Source organism: Elaeis guineensis, chromosome 13 (assembly GCF_000442705.2).
Source record: "Elaeis guineensis isolate ETL-2024a chromosome 13, EG11, whole genome shotgun sequence".
Taxonomy (NCBI): Eukaryota; Viridiplantae; Streptophyta; class Magnoliopsida; order Arecales; family Arecaceae; genus Elaeis; species Elaeis guineensis.
Genome location: NC_026005.2, coordinates 8886354 through 8898271, shown reverse-complemented (window position 1 = coordinate 8898271; position 11918 = coordinate 8886354).

Sequence of the window (11918 nt, the reverse complement as noted above, 5' to 3'; positions counted from 1 at the left end):
CGGATGGACACCTGTCCTCCCGGGACCGGAGCGTGGATGGTTGGCTCCCAGACGCCTTTAGAGGATGGCAACCGGCCACGTCTCGTGTCATGCAAAGGAATTGATCGGACCATGGCGTCCGACCACCTTTGGACCTGATCTCTCCCGAAGAATGCAACTTTTAGATCCACGAATTATTGTCCAACATGGAGACAATGGCGTGACACGTATCCTCTTGATTACTTCCTTCGCCCACATGGTTTCACGTGAGGTCCAGATCAAAAGGCCGTCAACGTCTGGCTCGGGGTTTGGACAGTTTGATGAAATTATTGAGCCTCCAAAAATAAAAGAGAGACATATCATTTGGCTGAACCGCCTACCAATTAACTAATATTGTAATTTTTTTTCTCAAGAAAAACAATAATTTAGAATTCGTGAAGGTGATTGTTAGCTTGTTGAATAATCTCTCTAGTAAATAGGTCCGAAAGTCTGCAATATATTGTTATAGCTTATAATTTTTTTTTATTGGAACTTATGCTTACTGGATCTCTTTGGTTATAAGCTGTTTCTTCTGTTTTCTTTGTATAAAAGTGTATACATAATGTGTTCGATCTTGTCAGGAAGTCAGCTGGCAATTTTTTGGTTGGTCCTATTGTGTATAGATAAGCCTTTTTGTCCTTGCCATCAGGTATTTTATTATGGTTCTTAGTCTTATGTTTTTGATACTGTTCACAGGTCTATTGTACAGCTTCTTTGATTTTGCAATGAAGTATTTTTTTTATCAAAAAAAAAAAAAAAAAAAGAAGAAGAAGAAGGTCTGAAGTAACTACTAAGAGTGCATAGCTAGGTGGCGTCTTTTTTTTTTTTTCCTTTGCTTTTGTTTTTTTTTTTTTTTGGGAGTCAACTAGGTGACGTCTTTGGAATGCAGGAAATGAGTGGATCTTTAATGGAAAAGAAAGCACGGATATACAAATCACTCATCTTGCGATGCGTTCGGCAGCAGAATTCCATAAAGCTATGTCAACAGAAGGTGAAACTAATGACCTGCAACATTAGGACATTGATAGCTTAGTGACCACTGTTTTATGTAATTAACCCTGTAATTATTTCTTAAGTGCCTCCCCCTCCTTACGGTATGGAAACAGTCAATTTTGACGCTTCTTACAAAGAAGATGATGTAGTTGCTGGATTTATTGTAAGAGATCACAGTGGTCATGCTCTAAAAGCTGGGGTGAGAAGAACCAAAGCCAAGTCAGTGCTGGAAGCAGAACTTTGTATGGCTCGGGAGGAGACTAAACAACTTATTGGGGTAGATCTTTGTCGCTTAGCCGATCTCACGAAGTCATCCGAAAGCTGACTTAACGAAATCATCCAGAGGCCGACTTCATAAGGAGGACGAGGCCGATCTCAGAAAGTCATCAGAAAGCCGACTTCATCCGAAGACCGACTTCATTCGAAGGCTGATTTCACAAGAAGGCCGAGGTTGAATTCATCAAGAGGCCGAGGCTGACCTCACGAAGTCATCCGAAGGCCGACTTCTTTCTTGATGCTATCCAAACTGACGATTGGATCGCACCACTCAATGGGCTCCTTCAACCGACTTCTCAACATGGGCGTCAGCCAAACGACCAAATGACGGATATGACCGTCACGCCATCCTGACAAGCCACATCAAGTCATATCGCTCATACGCTACATCCTGACCGGCTGGCTGTGCGCCATGATGGGATGTTACGAGGCCATTAATTACGTCTCATGCGTGATAAGACCTGCCATCGAAGTTATCTGCATGCCGAACAGAAAGCACATCCGCTGTCAGAGCCATTTAAAGACACCCACGTGATGCCATATGGCTGATAGGACATGATTGACATGATCATCTATCCTCTCACTATCAACTTTGCTCCCTCTACAAATAAAGATAAGCGAGGACCCCTCCAGATATGTTGGCCAACACAGTGCCAAAATTCTGCTGCTCTTTTCACTATATTGAGTCACCTCGCTAACTTGAACGTCGGAGGGTCCTTGTCAGAGCCACCCATAGTGGGACTTCCTTTGCAGATCTCTCTCTTCCGACGTTGAGAGGAGACCAGCACCACCGTCCACCGGCAACCCCTTGCTCTCGCCTTCAGCCTTAACTGTGTGCACCTTCTCCGATGATGGCACATCATCTCTCGACATCCCATCAGCCCGCATCCAGACGCAACACCAAGTCGGCTTCAGACCAACTATCCCAAATCGGAGAAAGAACGCAACAGTTTGGCACGTCAGGAAGGGGGGCAATCGAGCGAAAAAAATTTTTTCTCAAGAACCTCCATGGCCAAGACGAGAGCACAAAATGCCTTCACAAGCTCTACTCAATGCTCATCGCAGTATGGCGTGCCTCCAGTGACTTATGGAGAGCTGAGCGCTTCATGACCATTGATGACAGCAGACCACTAGCAGTTCGCTGCTCTCGTGCAGCAAGTAAAAAATCTAGCGGAGGTGTCCACGGTCTCTAGCAATAGCAGCAGTGCCAGTCAGAGGAGATCACGCCGCATAATGTGCCTTCCCCACAACCATCAAGCTTGATCTCCAACCGGCCATTCGACTCAATGCTCCCGTCGGATGAGTTCTCAACCCGTCCGATGGTCATTACATCTTGACTCCCTGTGCGCTCCACGTTTCGGCTCCGGTGATTGCCAGTCTCCTCCTCGATGAGCTCCACGAGAAGGTCGACATCACGAGGAGGCCGATGGGGACTTCATCTGAAGCCCAACCTCATCAGGTCATCCGGAGGTTGACCTCATCAGGTCACCTGAAGGCCGACTTTATCCGAAAACTGACCTCAACAGATCATTTGAAAGCTGACTTCATCCGAAAGCCAAAGTCATCCGAAGGTTGACCTCACGAGGAGGCCGATGTGGACTTCATTCGAAGGTCGACCTAATCAGGTCATCCGAAGGTTGACTTTATCTAGAGGCCAACTTCGTCAGGTCATCCGAAGGTTGACTTCATCCAGAAGCCGACCTCATTAGGTCATCCGAAAGTCAAAGTTATCTAGAGGCCGACCTCATGAGGAGGTCGATGCAGACTTCATCCGAAGGCCGACCTCATCAGGTCATACGAAAGTTGAAGTCATCTAGAGACCGACCTCACGAGGAGGCCGACGTGGACTTCATCTGAAGACCAACCTCATCAGGTCATTCAGAGGCCAATCTCATCAGGTCATCTGAAGGCTGACTTCATCTGGAGGTCGAGGAAAAAATTCGAGGAAAGACTCCGACAAGACTGGCGAATCTGAGAAGAAAATTCTGGAAAAGACTCCGACAAGACTAGCAAATTCGAGGAGAAGATCCAAGGAAAGACTCCGATAAGACTGACGAATCTGAGAAGAAAATTCGAGAAAGTCCACCTCACCGATGGCTAAGCGCCGAGACTCTGAGAGGTAGATGACTTGAAAAATCTACAAGATAACCATTTCCTCATCATCTAGTATCCAACGAAGCACTAGTCGGCTAACACTCGATTGACGAAGCCGGGGTGGGTCTGTCAACCACGAGTGCACCCCCAAGGGGCTGCAGCATCGGATTGAACACGAATAGATCTGTCGACCGTAAGAGCACTTGTTAAGGCTCAAGGGCCACAGTGCTAGGTTGCACATGAGGCTTAGGCGAAACAAAGTCGTGAGACACACGCAACCTATGCCCACGCTGGCGGCTACGGCCCCACATGCGGCTAGGCCCATGCTGTCAAAGTGGATAATTTCTCGTACAAGAATGGGGCCACACGTGGTTCGTCCCACCCATTTCCTAAGCCACCATGATAAAACCCTAAGGCCTCCACAGTGGCGAGACACTGTTGCTCTACGTGTGGCTAATCCTCTATACGTATGGTCAGAGGGAACAATACCTCCAACATGAGACTCGTGCGGGTATGCCCCATGCTGTCTTCCATAGTGAGGCATCTTTTGGCCAGCAAAGCAGCCCACGGGGACAAAGCTGTGCGGGGACCCTATGGGGACGTCCAAAGCGGACAATACCTCACAGACAGATGGGGCCATCTTGCACCCACATCACTACAGACGTGTCCCGAGAGTCAGTCCAACCTTACGAGCCTGACTGACCGGACCGTAATATTGGTAGCCCATGCAGGTCTCCCTCGAAAAGGAGTCAGATCCGACCTTATGAGGTCAGGATTAATCCAACCTCAACCTCTGGTGGTCATCAAGGTCTCCCTCCAAATGACGAATCAACGATTCGATAAGCTCCTCCAAATGACGACTATGTTCCGGTTCAACGGAATAACCTACGGCGAACAATCTATGACCACGACTTTAATCTGATCAAGTTCGTTTGCAAAAACTGACTAAACTTTGAAAATTTTTCTCAAATCTATACGTTCGGTTATTCTACTCGATTTACAACTTCCTAACCGACCACTTTGCTTAGTCTTGCCGACTTTACTACTTAGTCATTTTTGCATAAAGACAAGCAAGTAGAGAAGGAAAGCAGGCAAACAAATAAGTCAAAATAGAGGACGGGTTGGGAAAAGCAACTCGGATCAACGCAACGATGAACTCCCTTCATCCGATTAAAGCTATGCGATCGGGTTCAAGAGTTGGGGGGCAAGTATTGGAATAGATTCTTATCGCTTAGTCGACCTCACGAAGTCATCTGAAGGCCAACCTAACGAAGTCATCCGAAGGTCGACTTCACCAGGAGGCCGAGGTCGACCTCATAAGGAGACCGAGAACGACCTCAGAAAGTCATCTGAAGATCGACTTCATCAGAAGATCGAAGCTGAATTCATCAGGAGGTCGAGGCCGACCTCATGAAATCATCTGAAGGTCGAATTTATCAGGAGGTCGAGGATGATTTCATCAAGAGGTCGAGATCGACCTCATCAGAAGTCATCCGGAGGCTGACTTCGCCAGAAGGTCGAGGCTGAATTCATCATGAGGTCGAGGCCGACTTCACGAAGTCATCTGGAGGTCGACTTCACCAAGAGGCTGAGTCCGATCTCATCAGAAGTCATCCGGAGGCCAACTTCACCAAAAGGTCGAGGTCGAATTCATCAAGAGGTCGAGGCCGACCTCACGAAGTCATTCGAAGGCCAACTTCTTTCTTGATGCTACCCAAACTGACGACTGGGTCGCACCACTCAATGAAATCCTTCAACCGACTTCTCGACATGGGCGTCAGTCAAATAACCAAACAACAGGCATGGCCGTCATGCCATCTTGACAAGCTATATCAGATCATGTCGCTCAAATACCATATCCTAACCGACTAGCTGCGCACTATGATGGGATATTATGAGATCATTAATTACATCGCATGCGTGATAAGACCTGCCATCACGACCATTTGCATGCTGAATAGAAGGCATACCCATTGTCAAAGCCATTTAAAGACACCCACACGGTGCCATATAACTGATAGGACATGATTGACATGATCATCTGTCCTCTCACTATCAACTTTGCTCCCTCTATAAATAGAGGTAAGCAAGGACCCTCCTGGTATGTTGGCCAACATATTGCCAAAATTCTGCTGTTGAGTCCACTATATTGAGTCACCTCGCTGACTTGAGCATCGAAGAGTCCTCGTTGACTTGAGCATCGGAGGATCCTCACCGGAGCCACCTCTGACAGAACTTTCTTTGCAGGTCTCTCTCTACCGATGCCAAGTGGAGACCAGCGCCACCATCCACCGGCAACCCCTCGCTCTTGCCTTCGGTCTTGACTGTATGCATCTTCTCCGACGACAGCACACCATCTCCCAACATCCTGTCGGTCCGCATCCAGGCGCAACACCAAGTCGACTCCAGACCGACTATCCCTTGTTGAAGAAAGGCCGCAACACAACTCAAGTTAGATAAAATCTATTTGGAAAGAGATTCGACAAATATGATTTCTTAGATCACTAAGAACAGCAATGTTCGCTACTCTTTTGGTACTCAATTCATCCCTTATTATCATACGCACTCCAATATGCAGCTTTTTTGCAGTTTTTTTAACTTCTTATATATGCTCATGGACAAGCACACTGGCCATTGATCATCTTGCAAGTTTTGTATTGATGGAAATGAAGTTTTTCTCTCTGTCGCTACTCTACCTCAATATATCCGAGACTTAGTTCTTGCAAATCTTGGGGTGTTCGTTGTCCTATGTTTAATTCTTTCTTTGTTGTTTCATTTTCTCTGTTTCAATTGTTTCTTCTTCTGGGGTCTAAGGACTCCCGTTGTACCAAAAAAAAAAAAACCACCATATAATGCTGGAGGGTGAGATCAGGTAAGGGGAAAGAGGGAGAGTGGGAGAGAGGGAGCATAGGAGGAGGGGTGGGGAGGGAGAACATAAGGAGCAATGCCAAAGGGTTCTGCTTTTGTTCACACGGAAACTTCTCTTTCCATATGTAGATTGGCTAACTCGTAGCAGTTCATACGATACGTACAAGATGATTGAATGTTGAATTGTCGAGGTAATATGTCACGCTCCAAATTTAGCATCTGGATCGGACATGTGATGGTCGCACACTCCTTAATGCAAGATCTAAAAAATATACAAGGCCTGCCTTTTTATCAATACACAATCCTATGCTCCTCACTGATCGATCTCAAGTCCCACAGTATCTTTTGGATCTGAAAAAAATAAAAAAGAGGGGGATGAGCTTTACGGACTCAGTAAGTTACTAATATCCCTAAGAGATCAAGCATAATTAATTTTTTTTTCAAATATATAATAATAGATGCAAATATCAATATAATTTAAATTTTTAAAATATGTCATGTGAAACAGTAAGATTAAAAAAAAAATTTTATTAGTCTTCATTAACTATGGCCACGATCAGCCCCGTGACAAGATTCAAAAAAGATTAATCTCTGAATACAGAACATTCGATCCATCAGCGTGTACCAGTGATCCTGTGACAAGTTAAAGAGATTAGTTCTAAAATCAAATATGCGAAAGCATGAATATGTACGAACGATCAACCCCGACTGGCTAGGTCCAGAAAGACTAACTCTGCCAGCGATCAGTCCCGACTGGTTAGATCTAGAAAAAATATATTTTTGACATGTGACCAACGATCAGTCTTATTGACTAGATCTAGATCATAGTCTGACTAGAGAGTTTTTCTCATTATTCTATCACAATCAATTCCTCATAAATAATCAAACTTATAGTATCAAGTCAAATATTCACATCTTCCAAAAGAGCAACAAAATAATTTTTTATTCTTTAAAATCCATGCAAAGGTGAACATGTACAATTTTTTTTAGAAATCATACAATATTAAAATAAAGAAAATCATTTCTTTCCAAATTTTATATCATACAAAGATGACACCATGCTTGATCCAATATTTTTAAATTATTTTTCATATATATAAACATACTTTTAAATTTTAATAATTTTTAAATATTTTAATAATTTTTATATATATAATCTAATTTTTAAATGTATGAATATATATATATAAATAAATTCAGAGATAATAGGGAACTTATTGTTGATAAGATTCAAAATTCTATAATCATTCTATCCCGATATCTAGATCCGATGTTCTTCTGATGATGAAGGCTTTAGTACAAACAAATTATCAGTGCCATTAGCCTTCAATTAAGAAAAATTATATGAAAGAAGAAAGAGAATCTCAGCTTAGCCCCGATCTAGATCAGAATTGGGTTGATTCATGGGTCAGATCGATACGATTTGGTTTGACCTAAACTCAACCGAATTGGGTCTAATCAATAGGTTAGATTAATCAAAAGGTTGAGTCCCTCTCTCTCACTTCCTTTCTCTTTTTCTCTTTTTCTTTCTCTGTCACTCTCTCTCTCTCTTTTTCATTTCTTAGCCAAACCCAAGGTTTCTTCTTGGGGCTTTTAGAGAGATGATAGGAGGATAGGAGTTCGATGATGAGATAGCCAAAGCGGCCTACGATGGCAGCACGGTAGCAGCCAGAGGCAGTGGTCCAACCGTTGACGTCAGGAAATCCGAAAGAAAAGAAGACAAAAGCACGGCTTCTAATGATATACTGATCATGATAGCTAGGGCTGGAAAAGGAAGAGGAGAGGGAAGGGAGCTTATTGGAGATGGCAGCGACGGTGGCGATGGCAGCAGCAGGCGGTATGATTCTGGCGATATCTTCCTCGAAGGCTCCCAAAATAGGGGTTGTTGGGTTTAAGAAAGAGAAATAGGGTTTTAGAGGGGTGGAAGGCTTTGGCAAAGCAGCATGACAGTCGTCGGCAATAAGGAAGGAGGAAAGTGATGGAGGATTTGGTAATGGAAATCGATCATGAGATGGAGGGTTTATATAGAAGAAGATTAGAAAGGATAGGGTTTTAATTCTCCTCAAATAAAGTTAGATTCCGCCCCCAAACTCCTCCCTACCAGCATATGACTCCTATCAAGTAACTCATAGCCTTATCCTCTCCCCCTACAGCTATAGATTAACAAGGGACTCCCTTCTTCACCACTTTTTTTTTTGTTTTTTTTGTCAGTTCTGATGAAGTCGGCAAGGGATGCCGGCTTCAAGGTGAACAGGATCCAAAGAAATCAATTCTCACATAATATTGATGGCTTGAGGAACAATTTTTGCATACTTAATGAGACCTCTTTGATCTAGAATTTTTATCTAGTCTTAATCTCCATGTTAGAAACATTGCTTTAATTTCTAGTTTCAACAGATAAATAAAATGGTACGGCTACTTGTTCATCCCTCCTACCCTCGAAAGCAAAAAAAAAAATTATTCTAATAATACATATTTGATTTTTTTTTTGTGTAACAACACGTACATAAAAGATTGGCAAAAAGTTTGGGATGGTGAAATTAACATGGCCAATGGCAATTTCTAAAAGAGACATGGAACTTTGAGAAAATATTTAAGAAATAAACATATTGAAGGGAATACTAAAGTCAAGGTATAGAACTTCTAACCATTATTATCATACGATAATGGTATCTTGTAACAGAATTTGATGAAACACTGATGAATATGGAGAGAAAGATTTATTTTTTCTTATTATTAAGAGGGTATACAAGAGGCCTATAAATATAGATATGTGACCCAAATATAGAAAGAGAATAACAAGAATATACCAAAGAATAATACCTTAGGATCCTTAATTAGATATATTTTTAATTAGGTCCAATCCTTCTAACACTCTCCCTCAAGATGAGGCGAAGATATCATAAAGCCGCATCTTATCAATCAATCCATAAAAAGATGATACACTAAGCCCTTTGGTCAGAATATCCACCATCTGACCGAATGACCGAATGAAGGTAATGCATATCTGACCCTAATCAATCTTTTTCTTGATCAAGTGATGATCGATCTCGATGTATTTGGTATGATCATGCTGTACTAGATTACTCACAATCTCAATTGCTGTCTTGCTATCATAGTACAGTCGAAGAGAAAATTTGTTCAGAAGTCGTAACTCTTGAAGTAGCTTCTATAGCTACAGAAGCTCCTATATACCTAGGGCTATTGCTTTGTACTCAGCCTCTGTCGAAGATCGAGCCACCACTAATCATTTCTTGCTCTTCCAAGTAATTAAATTACCCCCTACATATGTGCAGTATCCAGAGGTAGACCACCTATCATTCAGTGATCCAACCCAATCTGCATCAGTGAATCCCTCTACTTGGAAGGTGTTGCGTCAGAAAAATAGCAAACCATGATTAGGATATCTTTTAGGTAGCGCACTACTCTGAAAGCTCCCTCCATATGAGACTCTTATGGATCATACATGTACTGACTGATGACACTAATGGCGTAGGCTATGTCGGGTCTCGTATGTGATAGATATATCAACCTCCCAACAAGTTACTGGTACCTCTCTCGATCAACTAGAGCTCCACCATCTGCCACTAGCCGATGATTCTGATTTATCGGGATAGCGGCAGGCTTACACTCCAACATTCCAGTCTTAGAAAGTAAGTTCGGTACATACTTCCGTTGTGACAGAAAAATCTCTCTGGATGATCGTGCAATCTTTATGCCCAGAAAATTCCTTAGTGGACCTAGGTCTTTCACCTCAAATACTTGCTTCAGCTTTCCTTTGAGTTGCTTAATCTCATGATGGTCATCTCCTATAATTACAATATCATCAACGTAAACCAAGAGTATAGTTTTCTTTCCTTTGAAATATCTATAGAATAGAGTATCATCTGCATTACTCTATCTATATCCCATTCCTCTCACAGCCTGACTGAATCGATCAAACCATGTGCGAGGGGGCTATTTGAGGCCATACAGAGAGTGCTTTAGCTTGCAGACTTTCTTAGCAATCGCTTTAGTCTCAAATCTCGATGTGGTATCTGCATGTACACTTCCTCCTGAAGGTCTCGATGAAGAAATGCATTCTTCACATCCAACTGATATAACTTCCAGTCAAAGTTAGCTGCACATGATATCAATGTTTGAATAGAATTCATCTTGGCCACCGAAGTAAAGATCTCATCATAGTCTACTCCACATGTTTGAGTGTGGCCCTTTGCTACTAACCAAGCTTCGTATCTTTTCATCTTGCCCTGTGGAGTTTGCTTTACGGTGTACACCCACTTATACCCCATTGGACGCTTACCAGCTGGTAGAGTGATCAGATTCCACGCTTGATTTTTAGACAAAGCACTCATTTCTTCCAATATTGCTTCCTTCCACTTAGATTCAGCCATAGCCTTTTGTTAAATACTAAAAATATAAATGGAGTCTAATGCAGATACAAAATTTTGATAAGATGGAGACACATTCTTATTGTTGAAAAATATATCCCAAAAGCCAATCGTCAAGCTGTTGATGGTTGAGCAACCTTGTATTGTAATTGATTTGTTAATAAATAAAATATATTTTTGATATTTTAATCATAATTTTTCATCTTCTAATGAACTCTATTGTTGTGATGAAGTCCTTACGACTATTTAGGTTCGATAAAAAAAAGATTTATCGATTAGTCCTTAAAACTATTCACGACCAAATGATAGGCTGTTAATAAGAATGACAGCTTCTATCGAGTATAGATCGCTGTAGGCCATATGGGTTGGTTATCCTCTTAATCAAAGAGTGTGGAGATACTGGTATGACATACAGATGAGATGTAAGGGTACATCATCATTGAACATAATCAATTTCAGAGTATTCTACTATCAAGAATGTCTCTGATGGGATATAGGTCTAAGTGTCCCTTAGATCTGAGATTTCTTCAGTGACTTGCAAGCAACTCACTGTACTTTGGTACTAGACTAACTGAATTTTTAATTCAGTGATGAAAGGCTTCTGAGCACAGTCAAGTACTTGCGAAGTCAGAGTATGATCGAGATGGGATTGACCACTCCAAGAGTTGGAGAAGAATGAGTCGCTGTATTTCAATTTAGCAAAATCTTGGTCAGGATAATCCATTAGATGGATTTGATATTTTGAAATATAATGTGGACAACCTGATCAGAGTTGACAGTTGAATTCTGAGGTATCCTATAAGCATTTTGGTCAAGGGAATGAATTATATGGAAACTATATCCGTATGGGTTCTAAGGATGTTGTTCTACACATTCGATCTATCCGACCGTCGGGTACCATTGCTAGATGATCACTTCGATTGGTACAAAAATTTATTTCTGTGCTACCGGCTTAGGTTTGAACCTATGAGGTCATACACATTAGAGTTCACGATCCGATCGGATGGTTGACCAATAGGGTTAAACGATCAATATAATTGATATTTAACCTAGTGCAAGTGTTGCAGGAGGATCGATTAGCATTCGATTGTTAATTAGCTTAATTTGATCAAGCTAATGGATTGAGATTAAGTCTAATTGAATATAATTTAATTAGATTTAGTTTGAACTTGATTAGATCAAGTTCAATTGATTTATTGGATAAGCCAAGTGCAAGAAAAAACTAGTCCTAATTCAATAAGGACTTGGGTCAACCTAATTTCTAATTCGATTAAAAAA